Genomic DNA, 21,422 nt, shown 5'->3' with positions numbered 1-21,422 from the left:
GGGGGGGGCTGAAACGGCCGTAATCTCGTGGAAAACGGCGACTTCCAGGTTCTAGTCAGCTCCTCGTGCACCTCGGGGAAGAAAGGCACCGGTGGAGAGGGTTGTGAAACCCGGGCAGCTCCAAAGAACCAATCATCCTGGCGGGACGGTTCGGGCTGAGGGGGGGGAACCCACTCTAACCCTACGGTCTCCGCCGCTCGAGCGAGCACGGCCACCATCTCTGGATCAAACTCCGGCGTCCCAACCCGACCAGAGGGAGGAAGGGCGTCGGGGTCCACGTCAGGGGGAGGAGGCCCACCCTCGGATGCTGTGGCGTCGGTGGACCCGGAGGGCGGCACGATGGATTCTAGAGACATCGTAGAACACGACGCTGAAGTCTCCATCGGCACATCAACCGGCTGTGGATGAGGAGGCTGAGAGCCTGAGGACGAATCCCCCGCTCGGCTCAGCACAGTGATGCGCAGGTCGTCCTTTGAGAGCTTCACAGCCGCACCGTGGCGGCGTTCAGCACTCGCATGACGAGGGTTGCGTTTTTCCCGGAGGAAAGACAACCGTCTGCGCAAATCCACAAGGGACATGTTCTCGCAGTGAGAACACTTACCCCCAGCGAACGCTGCCTCTGCGTGCTCGATGCCCAAACACGAAAGACAACGCTCGTGACCGTCCTTCGGACCCATGTATTTGCCGCACCCAAGATCGCACGGACGAAAAGCCATCCTGAAAAGGACGCTGATGTCCGGATATACGAGAGAGTGGCTGCCTTTAACAAGGCACAAAGCTCTCTCGTATCACTCTTTTAGGGAAATTCACTCAGATGCTTAGTTGATGAGCGCACAGGAAGGCAACGCACACACTAAACTCAAAACAATAAACAGATGTAGAGTCGTGGAATTAAGCGAAGCGTCCGCTGTGGTACTGCTAGTCCAACCAACTTCAGCAATCGAATCCCACCAGAGTAGAGTAGCTTCTCAGTAGCAGATACTGCCGGCTTTCGAAGCGATAAAAAGCTAATTTCCCTATTTGCACCTGCTGCTTATATACGCGCCTGGCGGGGCGGCGCCAGCATTATGCAAATATCTCAATGCCAAGTTCATTGGCGTTTTAGTAGTATTCGAAGCAGATTGGTCCCTCTAAGCGAGTTCCCAATTCGTCGGTCACGACGTGACGTCGTAGTGACCGACTGAAAGGGAACTACGCCCCAGTGTTTACAAGTGTGGAGAAAGAGGACCGTTCTGATGTTGTTGTATGTCGAATGATAAAAAATTATGTCTTTGTGTCAGTTTATTGTTTAAAATGGTCCGAAAATGTGCGTTTCTTATATGTAACATGTGAACTTTCTACGTCACTACGCAATTACATGAGGTGGCACTGGCGCATCACAGGACCGGAGATAGACAAGAAGTTGTGGTTTAAAAGTGCATATTTTTTATTTTTCTTGTAAAAAATGACAATCGTTTCGCTAGATAAGACCCTTATGCCTCATTTGGGATCGTTTATAGTCCTTTGAAACTCTGTTGAAAAAAACTGTTAAGTGTTGAGTTAAATGTTGGGGTCCATTAAAGTCCATTAAAATGAGAAAAATCCTGGAATGTTTTCCTCAAAAAACATAATTTCGTCATGACTGAACAAAGAAAGACATCAACATTTTGGATGACATGGTGGTGAGTAAATTATCTGGATTTGTCAAGAAAATTGACTAATCCTTTAAGGGAACTACTAAGTGAATGGGAAGGATTGGCGTATCATATGCATGCCAAATAGGAATTTGGCATATTTATTGCACACTTTTTCACACTGCGTGCTAACCATTTCATGAGAATGGGTTGGTTACACACAGTCTAGTGTTCAGCACCACGGACAGCGACCCAGCATAAGCACATGTCGATTAAAGGAATAGTTCAGCTTAAAATGAAAATTACCCCATGATTTACTCACCCTCAAGCCATCCTTCATGTACCGATCAGCTATAACATTATGACCAGCTGCCTAATATTGTGTAGGTCCCCTTTTGCCACCAAAACAGTCCTGACCCGTCAAGGCATGGACTCCACTAGACCTTTCCATCAGAACCAGCATTCACTTTTTCAGCTATTTCAGCTACTGTAGCTCATCCTGCTTCTAACACATTAACTTTGAGTACAAGTGAAGTTAATGTGTTAGAATCAGGACAAATATACAAGCATAATGATATTAGGCAGGTGGTCATAATGTTATGGCTGATAGGTGTACATGTTTATCTTTTTTCAGACAAACACAATCAGAGTAATATTAGAATATGTCCTGACTGTAATTGCTGCTACTGATTTGAGGCCCGTCCTTCACAGAAGTAATGCACATGCCTCCATCAACAGTTAATGCAATAGAAAAATAACAATATTTAAACTAAAATAACTAGCTTCCAGGAATGACCAAAATGTTTTTGGGAGAGAGTGTGTTTCCAGGGTATGATGTAATACAATACAAGAGTAGTGGAAGTGAGACAAGAGAGACGTTATGCTGGAAACACACTCTCTCGTGAACGTGCAACGCTTTTTAGTCATATTTCTTGTGTTTTCTTTTTTGCATGTTGTGTTTTCCCTATTCTTCTGTGTTTTCTTATGTTTTTCCTGTTTTGTAACAATGCAAATTTGTGAAAAGCGCCATATAAATTAATTTGAATTGATTTAAATCGTCAAATCAAGCTAATACTTCAGTATGTATCGTTGTTTACACTTTATGTGACGATTGCCAACGAACGTGTAGTGAATCATAGGTTATAAGATAGTGGAATTATGTTTTGTGTATGTTCCTTGCTCATGACTCGCTCCACCCACGTTACCCCTCCAGGAGCTCAGGTTTATTCGGAAAGGATCGGTAAAGCTATTTTGTATTTTATTAATCTGATAAAATTAAAGACTCTTTGGATCAGACTAATCTCACCGAAAGTCGTGTTATATTTTATTAATTTATTTAAAAATCAGCTTTTTTGTGTTTTTCGTTTCATTTTATGTATTGTTTCCTCATTGTTTTTTCCTATTTTCTAACCATTGTTGGGGTTAGAATCACTTTCTGTTACATTTTTAGACATCCTAACCCAAACCCCATTTTAAAATGATTTAAAAGGAAAAAAAATCTTTTAAAACTATTGTCACACTGCAAAATTTTTTTTTTTTTTTTTAAATCTATTTTTTTCTTGTTTTCAGTAAAAATATCTACAAATTCTTAAATTAAGATGCTTTTTCTTGATGAGCAATAGGCCCAAGAAAAAAAGTCTATTTTTAGACCAAAAATATAAAATGTAAGTTATTTTGCGCATAAAACAAGCAAAAAAATCTGCCAATTGGGTAAGCAAAAAAATCTTGACAATTTTTCTTAAACACTACATAAAAAAGAAATCAAGAAAAATTTGCTTACCCCATTGGGAGATTTGTTTTGCTTGTTTTATGCATAAAATCACTTAAATTTGATATTTCTGGCCCAAAAACTAGACTTATTTTCTTGGGTCATTTAAGAATTTTTAGATATTTTTACTGAAAACAAGACAAAAATTCTAAGAATTTTTTTTTTTTGAATAATTTTTTGCAGTGTGAGAATAGTTTTAAAAGTGGTAGAAAAACATGTAGAAACCAATACATACAAGTATATCCTAACCCAAATCCCAAATCTAACCCCAAGCGACAATGATTTAAAAATAGGAAAAAAAACAATACATAAAATGACACATAAAAGAAAGTCGTGCCACAGACACGAGAAACTTTATAGAAATTTGTGCGACATGACACGAAAAAGCTGAATTATGGGGTGAAAATACTGCCAAAACTTCACACACACACAAAACGTGTTTTACTTGCGCCCAACGATTCACAAACAAACTCAGTGTGGTTTGCAAATACAAAACATCATTCACAAACTAATGCATTTTGTTCCGCAAATAAGAAACGTACCTATCAAACAAATGCAGTATGTTTTACATATACAAAGAAAAGTATTTCTTTTATGACAAAAATATCCTCCAAATACAAACTAAAATCTTTCAAGTACGAAAAAAAATCCTCCAAGTACAAACTAAAATCTTTCATGTACAAAAGAATCCTTCAAGTATAAAAAAAATCCTACAAGTACAAAACAAAATTCTACAAGTACGAAAACCTGTCACGTGACTTTTGGCACTAATTTTCCGCCTTGCTGATCCACACACACGCCTTCAGATCCACACACATGCTTGTAAAATGGGATGTAATTCGCACTCCACAACAGCAGGTGGCGCTGTTACCGACTTGCTTGCCGCCGCCACGGACATGGAAAGAGAAGAGAAGAAGAAACGCTAGCGTGAGGAGGGTGTTTTGAACACGATGAGCGGCCAACAGGTGAGTTTGCAGTCGTTGGTGAAAAATCAAATGTTAACTTAACTCCAGACATGTCTGTCGTGGGTAGAGTTATATATTTAAGCAATGTCGCTCGAGTAGGAGTGTGATATTGGTTTATATTGTCACGGCTGTGATTAGTCCAGAGGCACGAGGCAGATATTGCTTTATACAATAGTTCGACGGCACACGTTTGAAAAAAGAAACTAAAAAACAACAACGGAGTTATTTTATAAGCCTCTTTGTTTGGGAACTACTTTCTTCCACCGCGGATTTGAAGGCCAGAATGACATGTAACACTTTTGGCTGTTTTGAATCTCATAAGTCATAATAATTCAATAGAGCGAATAGCCGTTTCTTAATATTACCATTTCTTGGTCATAAAGTGTAGTTTTAAGATTAGTTCAGGGAGAATATATATGTATAATATTCAAATCTGCAGTTGATTAGTAAAGAGCGCCTTTTTTGGTGTCATGAAACTATTACTTGTTTTCTAATTCATATTTAGTGTCTGTTGTGTTGTCATTTTGGCGCGAGGTAAAATTGAATAAAACTTTATTTATATACTATTGCTTTTCCATTTAATCTTAACGCAGTACGAGCACTCGCTTTATTATTGGACTTTGTTCTTGTCAGTACTACATAAAACAGTTTTTTTATAAGTGTCAGAGAGATGTTTTTTGCATGCTTCTTATAAATATATCAGTGGCGATATCTCACAATGGCCCTCATTTATCAAAAGTACGTACACCAAATTTCCAGCGTACACCTGGCGTACACCCAAAACCACGGTGACTTTGAGATTTATCAATATGGACGTTGGCGTACGGCACGCTCAAATCCTGCGCCTGCTCAGGAGGTGGTGTACGCACATTTTGAGTTAGTGCAGAAATGCGCAAACACTTCCTAACACCACAAAACGCACTGACAAACTAAAATATAGGATATATTATGACCCACTGTAAAAAAAACAACATAATGCTTACAAACTTCAGTGTTTATTTTTATGCAACATGGACTTCAATGTTTAATTTGAGAGACTTTACCAAAGCATTTGATTTGTAGGCATATGTATTCCTTCAGTTGAGAGCCTGGGCGCTTTACCTGACGTTTCAGGGCAAAGCATGTGAGCGGAGCGGAGCGTAGCATTGAGCGGTGCGGTAATATTACCATCAAAGCGCCTCTCTAAAAACTCCGCTCGCTCAGCACCGCTCGTTGAACCCAGAACGCCCTTTGATAATTTGCTAGTTCGAGAATCTGTAAAAACGTCTAGCAATAAGTTGTGGAATTCAAGCCTTATACATAAATGTAAAGTAAAAATCAAAGTTAAGGTTGGACAGGAAGAAAACATTAAAAGGAAGTGCGGAGAGACTGTAAAAGTTAGCAAATATTCATCCTGGAATCTGAAGCGGCACATTGCAAGAAAGCACGAGGATGTGCTACGAAAACATGGTAATAATGCATCAAAATGTAAGCTATACCATTCGATGATAAATAAATAGCTACACATGAATAGGTAAAGTAAAATGTTTGTGTTGAATGGAGCCATAAATCCGATCATGATGACATGCGGACAAAATCATGGCCACGAATTATCTTTTATGCTACATATGGACACTTCTTTTTCTTATTTAGTTTAAAGTATGGCCATAAATATAAATATTCAACAGTTTGTTCCTTGGAATTAATTATTATAATATTTCGTAATTACTATTACAATTATTATTACTTCAAATTATGAATTAGTCTAGTAAAACATGTGGATGTCGTGGAAACAAATTGTTAATTTGAATTAAATCCGGAGCTCCGTATGAAACTGGATCTTAGCTAACAAACAACATACAGAAAAACACACTACAAAAGTTACTACATCATTTTAAAATATTATTTTAAAAAAACTTAACCGAACCATTAAGCAGACATATAATTTAGATGTAGGCAACATTAAATAATAATAATAAATAATTATTCTTCTAAATATCAATTAAGCGTCATTAATAATAAAAATAATAATACAAATATTACAAAACGTCATGCAATTATTAATGTGTTCTTAATCCCGCTCTTTAAACTCCCAAATAAAACAATTTTGTTTCTTTCCACTTCCCTGGTTTCTCGTCTTTGCCGTCTTCCATGTGTCAATGTCGTAAAATGAGGGCGTGGGGGAGGTGGAGATTTGAATTTATATGGGCGTGTTATTCTAATGACGATCGTTTTCAGCCGCCGCATTTATGAAGGGCAGATATTGCGTACACCTGAATTTCAGAGGTACGCACAGTTTCATAAATCAGGCGGTGAGAGGAGTGTAAGCATAATCTTACGCCAACATATACGCCCGTTTCTACGCAAGAATGATAAATAAGGGCCAATGTGTTTTAATAGTCACGTGAAAATAAATTATCACGTGTCCCAATGTAAAAGCTGCAGAAAAAAATGTAAAAGCTGCAGTGCTTACCTGCAGTTCCACGGTGTTTTTGCGTCCTGAGGAGAGAGATCGCCCCAGAGAAAATTATTGACTTCATTGCTTTATTCCAAGTGTATGTTAAACACTTAAAGAAAAATGCCTCTTTTTACCTCAACTTAGATGAATGCCTATCTTTTTCAATGCATGCACTTTTAGGGCCCTATTTTAACGATCTAAGCGCATTGTCTAAAGCGCACAGCGCAACGTCTAAATGGGCGTGTCCGAATCCACTTTTGCTAATTTAACGACGGGAAAAATCGTTTTTGCGCCGAGCGCATGGTCGAAAAGGGAAGGTCCTATTGTAATGGGAGTAATTTGGGCGTAACGTGCAGTAAACCAATGATAGTCACAGCTTTCATTCCCTTTAAAAGCAAGTTGCGCTGGCGCTATGTCTAATCCCTATTTAGATGACGGACTTTGTAAACTGAAAAACTAAGCGGAGGTAGAAGATCCCCAGTTTAAGATTAATGTTAAATAATTGTGTTGTTTTTCCCTTATATTGAAATTGTTATTTTTTATTAAAACCTTTAAAACCCGTTATCTTTTAGTCATGGAAGTAAAAAGCAGGCTTGTAATTACTGTCTACAATAGGGCTGGGCAAAAAAAAATCGATTAATCGTTTTTTTTTTAAATCGATTTTTTTTTTCATATTTATTTTTTTAAGGAATGCGACTTTCATCTTGCATCAAAATTGTATTGTATTTAACATAATTGTATGCATTTGAAAATTAGAGATGGGTTCTGTTTTAATGTACCCAAGTGTACCTAAAATAAAAGAGGTTAATAGCTCTTCATTTCTTTTTATTAATTACCCACTTGTAAACTTATGTTCACTGTTTTTTTTTTTTAATAAATATAGTATTTGTATTAAATCTATATTCATTGAGTTGAATCGAGAATTGAGTATAAAAACCGCCCAGAGAATCTAAAAGCGAACCGAGAATCGAAATTGAATCGATTTGATAGCTTGTGAATCGAAATCAAATCGATCTGGAACATCTGAATCGATACCCAGCCCTAGTCTACAAAGTGTAAAACTGGAAGTGGATGCAAAGATAGGCCTACATTTAAATAGCTTCACTGTTATTGAGCCTAGGCCTACTGCTTCCAAAATCACACAATACACATCTAAGCAACATGCTACACTTACACACATTGTGTTTCTCCATTTTATTGTTTTTCGTTCTTAATTGAAATTCAAAAGAACGAATGGTCCACGGACCAATATAGCTATTAACATTAGCACTCAACACATCTCTCCCAACTCTTTCTCTTCAGAGCCCCACAACAATGAACCATTCACCAATCACAGGTGCTCATCACACACCCCGTTGCCATGGCAACTGTACTGACTAACAGGCTTCACAGCCTCTGACAGCGCCACCCATCAGTACAACCTAACTGAACACAAACAACTACAGTGATTACACAGCCCATTACAATATTGCTGAGATGTTGGTTAGTAATTATATCTAAGTTAGTGTGAACAGATAAAATGTGTGCATACTAATGTGTTGAGTGTTTCATTTGGATTTGAATTTGTGAGCTTTAAATGATCAGTTCTCTTACTTAGTAGATGGTATTTATTTAGCTGAAAATTGCTTTAATATAAAATATAAAATTGGCTTATATCTCACAACCCTTATAGAGTCTTTTAATACTCAAAACTATTCACAAAAGTCAGAGTGCCATACTGTTTATCAAAAGAACCTGGCGAGTGCAGGTTTTCCAGATACAAATATGTTCAGCCAGCCTTCTGTTGATAACCTGAAATGAGATCATTCCAGAAATCTAAAACAATGGCTGATAGCATATCTGAAAAAAAAAACACTGTCCAGGTTCTTCATTTTTATATTGCATAAATGCAACTGTATGGCTCTTAAGCTTGTTTAGAACATTTTCTATAAAACTGAGTTGTATCTGTAATGATAAAATCTAGTGTTTGCATCAGCTACATAGCTAATACTTGTCAGGTAAAATCTTGGTTGGTGGTGTTCTTCAATAAAACGATTTTACAACCATCAGCAATGTGTATAAAATAACGCATTCTCTATCATTTTGAGCATTTATACTTTTCTATTTTGTAGCATCCAGTGATGAACTGAAGGCACTCATGAAGTTCTGGGTTGGATGGGAGGCTCCTACAACTACTCTCACGTTAGAGGTGACTGACTGTAGTCTGCCAAAGTCTTCCACGTGCTTCGAGACCCTCCGTCTTCCTGTCCGCTACAAAGACTTCACTGTATTTAAGGAAGAACTGATTGCCTGCCTTCAAACATGTGACACTGGATTTGGATTGGTGTAATGGCAATGCTAAAATGTAGCTTCTTTCAAAGGGGCAGTTCTCATTCATGTTTTTGTTCAGTGTTGGATATCAAATTAAGACTACGCCCCTTTACCTCCACAAACAGTGTGCAAATGTATTCAAAGAATTCAATGAATGTCTTCATCTGCCTTTATCTTTGAGTCCTTCTATGTTTTCCCATCACTCTAAAATCTGATGCAGGTCTTTAGTCTTTTTAATCATCTTTCTGACACCTTCAAAACCTTTTATTTCAACATTTCCCCCAATGTGACCATGTTGCATTGTCTCCTGGGTTGTTTGTTGTTGTCAGTTAAACTTAAGTTTCTGTATTTTTGTTGTTGTTGTTCAAACCCTCAAGATGTTTTAAGATTGTATTGTATTCACACTACAATAAAAAGAAAACAATCTTCATGTCTTTGAGTTGAACATTTAGAGAGCTGAAAGTTTTAGTCCGCTGCTAGCACTGCTTGAGGAAAGCTTTAAACAGTTAAAACGTATTTCTTGCATCACTCGTCTTTAATGTTAAAGGGTTAAGTGTAGCAAACTCTAAATACATAAGTTCATTCACAGTAGCCTTATGTTAACTAAAATGAAAATATGACAGTGCTCTCATTACAAAACTGATTCAGAAATATTTATTGTGGTTTTAGTGTGAAAAGAAACGATAGAAATGTTAATAAGTGTCCCAAATGTATGTGTATGTAGAGAATGTGTGTATTTGTGTTACAATTGCACAAAATCAGCTCCTTCGCCTAGTAGGTTTTACTGTAAGCCTAGTAATTGCTAGACATACTGGACGGTAAGTAGGTAGATACATGTCTGAGCCATGTGATTGGGAGTGTCCCAGGGGATTTATATCTCTCCTTAGTGCTGCCATTTGTTCATCACTCAGTACATTGCCCATCTCAGGAACAGTGACACCATGGTGTGGCTCCTCAGGCAGGCCACTGTCCTCCCAGTCCAAATGTGGTAGGTACAATCCCTGAAAAAAAAAACGTAAAGTGTTTATGTAGAGCAGTGGTTCTCAAACATTTTTACTTGAAGGTGCTGGACCACATTTGATATCATTTTGAAACAAACGCAAGAAATAAACAATATTTATTCTGAGACTGAATAACATTGACAAAGTCATGTATGTTCAAATTAATTTTAGTGGGATGCATTTTTGGTAAAATTTATATAGAAATTTGTGGAAAAATTGTCAATATTATAGAAAGTCTTAAAATTTATAGAAAAAGTCGGAATTAAAAAGGTGTGTGTGTAAAAATAAAAGCCCCCTTGAATCTCTGTCAAGGACCACTGGGGACCCCACTTTGAGAACCACTGATGTAAAGCATAAAACCCATTGGCAATTTTATTCTTAAAACTGATTGAAAATACTTTAATTCGATTAAAATCTTCACACATACGTCATGCGTACAGTACTTTTCAGCAAGGGTTAAACAATGGAGCAGATTTTGTCCCAATTTTCAGCTTAAAAATAATGCAACACCCATGTGCGCTGAGAGTTTGCTGGTGTGAGCCTTGATGGCCAAGCAATGTTAGACAGGCCTTAGTAATTAAGTTATTGATCATTTAAAGTTAACTGAGCATTAATGGTGGAGCATATCACTTCAGTATGAAAAACAAGCAATGTACATCACTGCATCTCATTTGTAACAGCTATGTGTGTGTGCGCCAGTGGAACGCACTGAAAGGGTATGCACAGTAATAATAAAAGCACCACGAATTCAACAAATCATCTAAATTAGATTAACATAAGACTCAGACCATGCTCATACAAAGAAAGACAACTATGTTGACCTTGCTTCATAGTACATTACTCTCTTCAGATAAGTGCTTTTCAGGACTGACAAACTTAAAACATAGAAGCACAAAATGGCCCAGACATTCCCTTTTACCTCTGCATTTTCTGGTTCTGCCATAGCATGCTGAATGTTCCCCATCTCCCACAGCTGATTGGGTGTTAGGTTACCCTCAGTTCTAAGTGGGTGATTATCCCATCCACTGGTGAAGACATCAAGACTAGCTTGTAGTCTGGGCAGAAATGCATAATGACAACTGAAGAGGTGTGTGATGTTTGACAGATCAAGCAAACTATCAAGCAAAATATATATCTCACACTACCCACGACAGACATTACTGGAGTTTAGTTACCATTTTTCACCAACAACGACTGCAAACTCACCTGTTGGCAGCTCATCGTGTTCAAAACACCCTCCTCACGCTAGCGTTTCTTCTTCTCTTCTCTTTCCATGTCCGTGGCGGCGGCAAGCAAGTCGGTAACAGCGCCACCTGCTGTTGTGGAGTGCGAATTACATCCCATTTTACAAGCATGTGTGTGGATCTGAAGGCGTGTGTGTGGATCAGCAAGGCGGAAAATTAGTGCCAAAAGTCACGTGACAGGTTTTCGTACTTGTAGAATTTTGTTTTGTACTTGTAGGATTTTTTTTTTATACTTGAAGGATTCTTTTGTACTTGAAAGATTTTAGTTTGTACTTGGAGGATTTTTTTTCGTACTTGAAAGATTTTTAGTTTGTATTTGGAGGATATTTTTGTCATAAAAGAAATACTTTTCTTTGTATATGTAAAACATACTGCATTTGTTTGATAGGTACGTTTCTTATTTGCGGAACAAAATGCATTAGTTTGTGAATGATGTTTTGTATTTGCAAACCACACTGAGTTTGTTTGTGAATCGTTGGGCGCGAGTAAAACACGTTTTGTGTGTGTGTGAAGTTTTGGCAGTATTTTCACCCCATACTGAATTTCGTGCTATGGACACAAATAAATGAATACAGTTTTGCGTATCTATAACACGACTTTCCGTGAGATAATGTTTTGGATATATGAAGGATGTAATATTACTCTATAGGTACTCAAGTTTAACATGAGATTGGCAGAAACATGTTATGTGTGTGTTATGTGAGCTTTAAAGACAATACAGAGAAATAACAGGTCGTTTATAAAAGACAAACAGTCACACAAAATTTGTAGTTGCATTCTTATGATACAAACCAAAATTATGACGAAGTTGGCTTAGACTATTCTCATATACTATTAAATCTGTATTTTTACTTAATAATGACTACACACAGTTACTTTCAATTCTTCTCCTCCGTGCCCCAGAAATGAGTATTAGCCCTGCTTTTCATTTCCCAATCTTTTAATTTCCCAATAGTGGAAATATGCTTCAGGATATTTAAATAGGTCTTCTCTCAGATGTCCCAGTGATATAAATATATTTCTGCTCTCATCGGATCGTCTTGGACGGTAAATGGTAGGACAGGCCATCTCACGTCTTTTGTATTAACAAGAACATGTCAAGTTTAAGTCACGGCGGTGTCCTCCATCAAAACTTCGCCGGCGGAGAATCTTTGATCTGAAGCAGAGAGAGATGATGTCAGTTGTGAAAGACTGCTGTTCATCACTGTCACTTGTATAGCGGGCTATTTTCTCCTTTCAACATGCGAAAAGAATGAAGGGCTGTCATTTTGACAGATGCAGGTGTGACAGATGAGGTGGATGATGAGCAACCGCCACACGCTTTGTAGAATCTGTTATGCTCAGCTAAACTAAACTAAATCTCATCTGCTTTCCAGAATTGTTTCACACGACTGATGGCGGATTTAGATTGATGGGGGCGGGGTTAGTTTTCTACCCATCACCTTAGGTATGTTTGCTCATGCTTAATATTTATTGACGTACCTTTGTGGTTTGCATGTTTTAGATGGCAAATGTCTTTATTGGTTTAAGAGTGATGGTGGGAAAGGGCGCTCCCGGTAAGTGGCGCAAAGGGGCTTTTTCAACCGTGGGTACTTTTTTGATTAAGATGTTGTGGCAATGTGTACAAAGTTCATTTTGTAGCTCACCTTTAAAGAAACGCCTAAAAAAAGAATAATAATGATAGGATTTAAAAGGTCACATATATCTTTTATATAAACTTTTTTTTCATAATTGTGTGTACACAACTACCCTGTATGAAAAAATGCCAACTGCTTTTTATTAAATCCCTATAAATCCTTAACAGTCTCATAGGACAAGCTGTTGGTGTTCTCTGAGCAAACTGATGTCACATTGCGCAGGCCCCGCCCACAAACGTCCAAAGACCACAGTTAGGTCATAATTTCTATTTTAAAGACCACCTATTTTCCAATTCATGATTTTATGCATCCTTTAATTTGTCTGAGTGTGTGTTAGTACGTTAACAATATGCAAAGGTACAAACCCCAACGTGAGCGTCTCTTTTATCATAAACGGTTTTGACGCGTGTGCAGCAGGCGCTTATTTTGAAAAAACACGCGATGCACATGGTTCACAGGACGCAACAAACACATATTTTGAAAAACACGAGCAACACACGACACTCCGAACACTTATTTTGAATTTGCACCCTTCGGATGAGCAGTCACGAGCCACTACTGAAAAATATTATATTTTTTGGTATAAATAATAGTAAATGGGGAGTAAAGCAGCAGCTCATTTGCATTTAAAGAGACACACATAAAAACTGAACATTGTAACATTGTATAAAAAAGGACCTATATGGTATTTGGACCTGAAACTTCACAGGCATATTCTGGGGACACCTGAGACTAATATTACATTACATCAGATTGCCATATTAGGTGACCTTTAACTTAACATTGATTGATTAATTTACTCTATAGGTACTGTATGTTAGCTGTGGACAAGGTGCATGCTGGGAAATCAACACATTACTTTTACCACTGTTTCAAAGTAATCCAAACAGCATCAGTCCTGGCTGACCGCCTTTAGCGGTAATGAATATAAGATGTATTTTGAGAGTTTATACCGCATGTTATTTTCTGTGGGCGTACGGCAATAATATTGTGATTCAATGTTATACTTATAGAGTCAGAAAATAGTTGCGTCTCTATTTTCTTGTTTTGATCCCGGTCAGATGAAACGGAGGGTTTCCAGTCTTGCTGCTCGTGTAATTGCATGGTAGATGGTGTTAATTAAACAATGGCAAGCACACACTGCTCCGCTGGTACACAAGTGTGTGCTGATGTTGTAATCTACAGCGGATGAGCCTATTTACAGTCATTCGGGTGATATAACTCAGATTTAGGAGGGAATAAAATATTCTTGTTTGAGAAAAGAGAATTAGATACAAGGAAATTAAAATCATTTGGTGTTTCATAAATGTTACCTCTTATTTTGTAGTGGATATTCATTCATTTCAATGCAGGGTTATTATTGTGTATTTTACGCGGTTAGGCCGTTCGTCCACACGGAAACGCAGTATCACGTCACTGAAACAGAACATTTTTGAAAACCCCTGCCAGGGTGAGGTTTTTTCGAAACGCCGGTTGCAGTGTTGTCATGTAGACAGTAAAACCGGGTTTTTTGCTTCTGATTAAGGCCAAAGTGACTTTACTATTAGGGTTATATCACCGCCTGCTGGTGTGGCATGCTCTTGACAGCGCGGGATCACGTGTTTTTGTGTGTTTATGTAGGCGTAGATTTTTTTAAAACCAGCAGTTGAGCAACTACACGTAGAAATTACACGTAGAGGTCTAATTTCGAATCGCTCTTGCGATACTTTGACGTCATCGAACACCTACTGCAACAACTCCTCCCTCCAACACGAAGAACCAGTCCGCGTCCCCGCCAGCGCTGCCGGTGATTGGCTTACGTGGGCTTGAGCTTCTCTTGACGGCATATATGCACGGGTACGTGTAAATGAACACTTTTCTGAAAACTGACATGTGTGCAGGATATTATTTTTGAAACCGGAGAGGTTGAAATGTCTGTTTATGAAAATAGCCGCCCACGTGTAAACGTAGCCTTAGTGCAGAATCATGGCAGTCCAATTTTTTGTGTGAAAGCACTGGCTTTGTTTATTCAGGCCATGTGCTTTCTCTGTCTCGTCTCCTGACCCCGCCCTCTCATTAATATTCTATTATTGTTTGATTATGTCACCTGTTCCCCTCTTGATTTGCTCCCTTTTTTAATGCCCTTGTGTTTGCTGTCCTGTGCTCGTTCATTTGGGAATTGTCTTTGTAATCATTGTAAAAACTCTGTCTAGTCAATTGACTTATTGGGCCCTATTTTAACGATCTAAGCGCATTGTCTAAAGCGCACAGCGCAACGTCTAAATGGGAGTGTCCGAATCCACTTTTGCTAATTTAACTATGGGAAAAATGGTTTGTGCGCCGAGCGCATGGTTGAAAAGGGTTGGTCCTTTTTTTAATGATTAATGAGAGTATTTTGGGCTTAACGTGCAATAAACCAATGAGAGTCTCAGCTCTCATCCCCTTTAAAAACTTAATGTTAAATAATTGTGTTGTTTTTCACTTGTATTGAAATTGTTATTTTTTTCATTAAAACCTTTAAAACCGGTTTTCTTTTAGTCATGAAAGTAAAAAAGCAGGCTTATAATTGCTTTAAATGTATGGCTTTTCAATATCATCAAAAAAATAATTTACAAGAATGTAAAAAAGGTTTGAACTCTAAAAATACTTCATTTGTAACAAACAGTAGATAAAGAATTTACAAACGGCTCTCCGCACGTTCAGCATTCGGACAGCGTCAGTTTTTTTTAAGCATTACTTAAAATGTTTCTCATCTCACCACATCCACAGGTACAGAGTAATCATATACAATAAATCCGCGAGGTAGCATTTAAAAAAAAACTTTTAAAAACAGATGCATTTAAAGCAAAGCATTTATTTACTTACCAGGCTGCAGGTAAAGCAGCTTTTACGACTTCTAACGTCTCATAATTAGTCCTCATTTATGTCCAAGAGACTCAATAATTATCTTTTACATTCAATCCTTTAATCTTTCATATTTAAAAGCATTTTTGTGCTGTTGCGCATTCATGTATGTGATAAGCAAACTCGCGTTGTCGTCCCGTTTATAGGCGCATATTACTAATGCGCTCTTAAAAAAAAAAAAACATATTGCGCCATTGACTTTAGACTTTAGACCAGGTTTTTGTTGGTCAATGGCGTAGTCTATTTTAGTTGCCTCAAAATAGCAACGCGCCAACAATGCGCCTGAACACACCTCGTTTTCAGACTAGAACGCCCATGGGCGCAAAAGGGGGCGCAAATGCATTTGCTATTTAAACAACGCGGCGCTAAACGTGAAAATGATAATTGCGCAAGGTGGAAACTAACAAAAGACACTTGCCGGGTATAAAATAGAGCCCATTAAGTTTAAGTCAAGTTTATTGTGAAGTCTTTTTGTCAAGTTAGTCTAGTCTGTTTGGTGTTTTGTTTATAAGGTATTGTTGTTTTGCCGCCTCGTGGGTCTTTGTTTTCTTGTTTAGTGTTCAATAAAAGTCTTTGTGTTATCCGCCATCTGCATCTGGGTTCTGACCTTGAACATTCATGACACAATAAATACTACCTATCTATTATAATAGTAAAAACAAACTCTTTTGTTTTTACACAACAGTGGGCATGAATAATCTACGGTGAGGGTCGGACTTAATGCTGCATATGCAAAACTACATGCTTTCAGCCCTAAAATATCAGTTACGAGCAGATTGCAAAATGTCTCCATTTGTTTCCTTTGTAATATTTAAAACCACTTATTGTGTTTCCATTTAATCTTCACTGGCTGGTTGATCTTATCTGTAAATTACGTCTCCACTCATCCCTTGCGGTGTGGCATCAAGTTGCATCCAACTGACCACTTTCTATCTATTACTTACTATACACATGCAGAAAAAGGTACAAAAGCTGTCACTGGGGAGGTACACTTTCTAAAAGTACCTAAAGAGTGCATATTAGTACCTCACACTGGTACATATTAGGGACTTTTTAAAGGATGCCATCCCAGTGGCAGCATGTGTATCTTTAATTTAAGTAATAATCTGGATAGCAGTTTGACACACAAAAGTCCATTGAAAGTTTATGATTGGTTAGGGTTACAACATAAACATCAAAAGTCAAGTCAAGAGGCTTTGTTGTCATTTCAACCTACTGTATATGACATGGTGCTACATACAAGCACTGAACTACATACAACAACACAGATGCAATACATAGTTATATTGTAGGTTACGGGTAGCAAATGCTACATATTTGTGCCCCTCTGTCTGTATTTTATTTATTAAATTGATTATCTATAAGAATTAGTTGTGTATAAAAAACTATAGACAAAATCGTCCTGGTGCATTGACTATTCTGATGGAGGATGCTGTTGGCATGGTAACAGCGGCTGATTGACAGTTGCTCTAAACTGCAGACATCACGAGCGTGTAACGTTACAGCTGTGTTATCATACCTCATCTCATCATCTGTCCTGAGCTAGATGAGTGCTGACGGATAAATTCTCCACAGTCCATTTTTCCCCAAGCATGTAATTTTTATAACAACCTCAAAGGTGTCGCGTCCTAAAAGATGTTGAGAATTGATCTCTAAGCAGTACCGGCTCTTGACTTAAGAGATGTTCAGAGCAGTAATTACTTGTGCAGAGCTAGGATAGAAAATCATCAGTTGTGTAGCCAAGGGACAAAAACTATTAGAAGTGTAAAATGAAAAAACAATTCAGATGCAAGAAGCATGGAAATAATGAAACAAGTGCTAAATATAATACAAGGGACTTTCCACAGTGCAGAAATATGAGATATGTTACTGTGAAACGTAAAAGCAATGCTTGTGTTAGAGTGCAAACATGTTTCTTTACAGAGGTTGTATATAAAGTTGACTGCATTGTAAATGAATGAAGCAACAGCTAACCAATATTTACTTGGCTAAATATACAGGGAACTCGGATGCAAAAGCCCCTAAATTGCTACCTCCGTCAAAAATGAGATAATGATATTGACTGAATGCTCTCGGGCCTCGGCATTCCTTCGCTACAAATCTGCTTAATCCATGGTCTCACGCCATTTAGAAATATCGCTTTGATATCAGAATCAGCTAAATGGATCACAGCGCCTCCTTATGTGTGGTTTAGTTTCTTTATTTTTACATTCTGACTTTCATTAATTCCCATGCTTCTAGTTGCATCTTCAGTGATTTTGCAACTGTTTAATATGTCTTTTTCAGTGAAGTGGATTTTTTTAGAAGGAGGTTTTTGTCCAAAAAAAGCTTGCAGGCACTTAGGGGGTTTTGCCACAAAAGACAGAGAAATTTGTGAAATATCAATAAAATTACAATTAAGTGACATTTGTGAAAATAAGTCATTTCAATTACTGACTAACTAATTCCCTGCCATCCTTTTTTTTTTAAGTTCACAAACATTTCACAAAATGCCTTCCAGGAAAATTTTCTTCTACACGGTTAAACAATTATTATGTGCCTTAGTTAATTTAACTTCAAACATGAGTAATTCAATAAAAAAAATTATAATTTTATTAAAAATAACACAAACATTTTTGTAAACTAAATGAACACATTATTGAATAAATGTAACTCTTTCACCGCCAGCGTTTTTTTTTTAAAAGTTGACAGCCAGCGCCAGCGTTTTTCATGATTTTCACCAAAGTTTAATGCCTTCCAGAAAATGTTCTTCTTTAAATATATAAACATACAATATACCAAATGAAAGAACAGACCCTCTGCTTTCAAAAAAAAAAAAAAAAACGTTTCATCCTACCTTCAGTGGTTCTTTTGTAATCAGCTTTTGAATATGGGTAGGTTTCTGCAAAAACACCACATTTTGAGCAAAAAGCTGAGATAATTCAATTTTTGTGACGGACTTTTCATAGAGATCCCATTCAGAGCGATCTTTAAAACAGACACAGACATGCAGCCGCTTGCCATAGGGCAATACTTCCGGGTTTAAAAAGTTGCGGAAGGGCGGTATTGCGGAAAGACGGAAAATCTCATCATTGGCGGGCAAGCGTTTTCTCTTAATTGACGAGATATCTCGTCAATGGCGGTGAAAGAGTTAACTGAATTTTATCATGTAAAATCCACTTAAATTTGTAATAAGGAAATTAACTTAATTATTTTGTGTTGAAACTACTTAAATTAAATATAACTAACTAGGCAGTGGACTTGTACTTCCCAGCATGCTTTGCACTGCATTTGGAGAGTAAAATTTGAAATTAAACGCTATTTTAATGTGTTTTTAACTAAAAATGAAATACTTGTTAGTGTTTAATGTTAAATTATCTTTGAGATTTAGGAAAGTTTCTGTTTCTGTTCAGAGTTTTGTAGTTACCATCATTCAGAAGAGTGGTGCTTGTATAGACAGGTGACACAATGAAAATCATGGTGTGTGTTAATTCACTCAATGAGCAATAAGTGTACTAATGCCATTACTGAGACTACTGAGTCTCTTCTTAGTTGCGTAACATAATGTGGTATTTAGTAATAAATGAAGAAACGAAGAAATTTTACGTTATTAAATCAGGAAGATTCCATTAAAGAAGTAACCCTTTAAAACTACAAAAAAATGGTTTGGTACCTATTATACATACAATTTTAAAGCAAACATCACATATTTTTACAGTGTAATTTAACTTTACTCAGTAAACTTAAGTAAGTTTTAAGTAACTTTTTTGTTAATTTAAATCAGCTTTTCTAAGTAAATTTTACTTAATTTGTGAAATTTATTTGAAAAACCTCTGAGTGCAAAAACTTCAAACAAAACGGGAAAACAAATTTCATCCTATCTTCATTTGTTCTCTTTTTATAACCTCTTAAATATGGGTAGGCTTCTTCAAAAACACAAAATTTTGAGCAAAAAACTTTTTTGTAAAGGAATTTTTTTACAGATCAGATTCAGAATGATGATCAAAATATACATAGAGATTAAAATTTATATAATTGTTTTTGCTTCAGTTTTTTATAAATTGGTCAAGAATGTCATCAAGTGGATAATAGCGAATTACAAATTACCGTGAAAACTCGCCAGAAAAGCGTCATTGGCAGGGAAATGTTTTTCCCTTAATTGACGAGATTACTCTTCAATTGCAGGAAAAGATCTGAAACTAAACACTAGATACTGTTAAAAAAACACAAATTTACAAGAAAAAATTTTGAAGGTCTCTAAATCTGTTATTTTCCTGCAAGGTCTCTCACAGGACCTAAACAAAAACATTTTGTGGCTAACATTGTGTTTTGCTAGATAATACTCAATACTAATCTTCAGAAGTTCACATTTCACAAAAAATAATATGTATAGAATGTGGCAGAAAATCAGTACATTGTGATAAGAAAGATAGTTTTTCTAAAACTACTGGCACTGAAGATACAGCAGTATTCACAAGAGTAAATAAGTTTGAAAAGCTGCAGAAATGGGTGATCTCACAGCAGGTCTTCTCATTGCGAGTGGTAAAATCTGATTGCTCCCAGTGCTAAAACCTCTTCATCTGTATCCAAGGAGACACATTCACTTCCTATTATAAAAGCCAAAACTGAGATTCTGTGCTTGAAAAACATACGTTTCATACAGCCGGAAAAAAGCATAGATACAAACTAAATAAACATTTCCACACCACCACTTACAAAATCTCTTTCTAATGTTAACATGGTTATTTATTTACATCTTTAAATTAAGCGATAATGTATAGCTATACGGTTGTTATTGCAGAAATAAGCCCCGACAGTGTGATAAAGATGCGATGTGAAGGGTCTTACTTCAAGATAACAACTGGCTGCCTGTACATTATCCCACTTATTACACAGCAATTAACGTCATATGTAAGGTAAGGAACATTAAATATTGATTTGAAATATTTAATTTGCTCACTTTTAACAAATGCAAACCTTTCGCAAGTATAACGTGTTTATTTTCGGTTTTAAGATATGACAAGATGTTTAAATGTCATGAACACTACAGTATTTGGTTGATTCATTTTTAAATATAATGTCATGTTATTAAAAGACATATTTATACTACATTTTTGTGTGATATTAAATTGTACCTCTCAAAATGATTTGCAGCTTCCATGTGTTATTAGTTTTGAGCAGAACAAACCTGCAAATGTCGCAACCAATACGTTGAGTGCCAAATATAAAACACAAACTGATTGACACTTTCCTTCCTTTTAAAAGGGAACAGAGAGGCGGTGGCCGAAAAGAAAACAAACACGGATCACAACAAAGAACAGCCTTATATCAGCGCAATAAAACACCATAGCAGGTATATGAGGTAAAAAGCCCATCTCATTAAAAGCTGCCAGATCTCCGGCAATTCCGAAATTGTCCATTAAAATGATTAAAAGGGAGCCGGGAGACTGCAGGCAGTGGGAGTCTGCCAAGTGAGCAAAAGAGCTGTACTGGGATGTGTACGGACAACTTTGTGAGCTGTCGCTGTTATGATGCAGAGAGAATGGGAAGAATATTCCTGATGCCTTGAAAAGCCCATGTTGTGT

General features: G+C 37.1%; 2 long non-coding RNA genes across 2 annotated transcripts; one reads left to right on the top strand and one right to left on the bottom strand.

Moving 5' to 3' along the window:
- The first annotated feature begins 4,175 nt into the window (after positions 1-4,175).
- LOC135781220 (uncharacterized) lies at positions 4,176-9,519 on the top strand. Its single transcript, XR_010545099.2, has 2 exons — positions 4,176-4,346; positions 8,895-9,519. It is a non-coding gene; the product is annotated as an uncharacterized lncRNA (long non-coding RNA).
- A 411-nt stretch (positions 9,520-9,930) lies between these two features.
- On the bottom strand, positions 9,931-11,439 carry LOC135781219 (uncharacterized). Its single transcript, XR_010545098.2, has 3 exons — positions 11,301-11,439; positions 11,014-11,149; positions 9,931-10,094 (listed from the first exon to the last, which is right to left on the bottom strand). It is a non-coding gene; the product is annotated as an uncharacterized lncRNA (long non-coding RNA).
- Between the last annotated feature and the right edge of the window lie 9,983 nt (positions 11,440-21,422).

This window comes from Paramisgurnus dabryanus, chromosome 23 (genome assembly GCF_030506205.2).
Source record: "Paramisgurnus dabryanus chromosome 23, PD_genome_1.1, whole genome shotgun sequence".
Lineage (NCBI taxonomy): Eukaryota > Metazoa > Chordata > Actinopteri > Cypriniformes > Cobitidae > Paramisgurnus > Paramisgurnus dabryanus.
The sequence above is the reverse complement of the archived record's forward strand: the minus strand, read 5'-3'. Positions and strand labels throughout refer to the sequence as shown.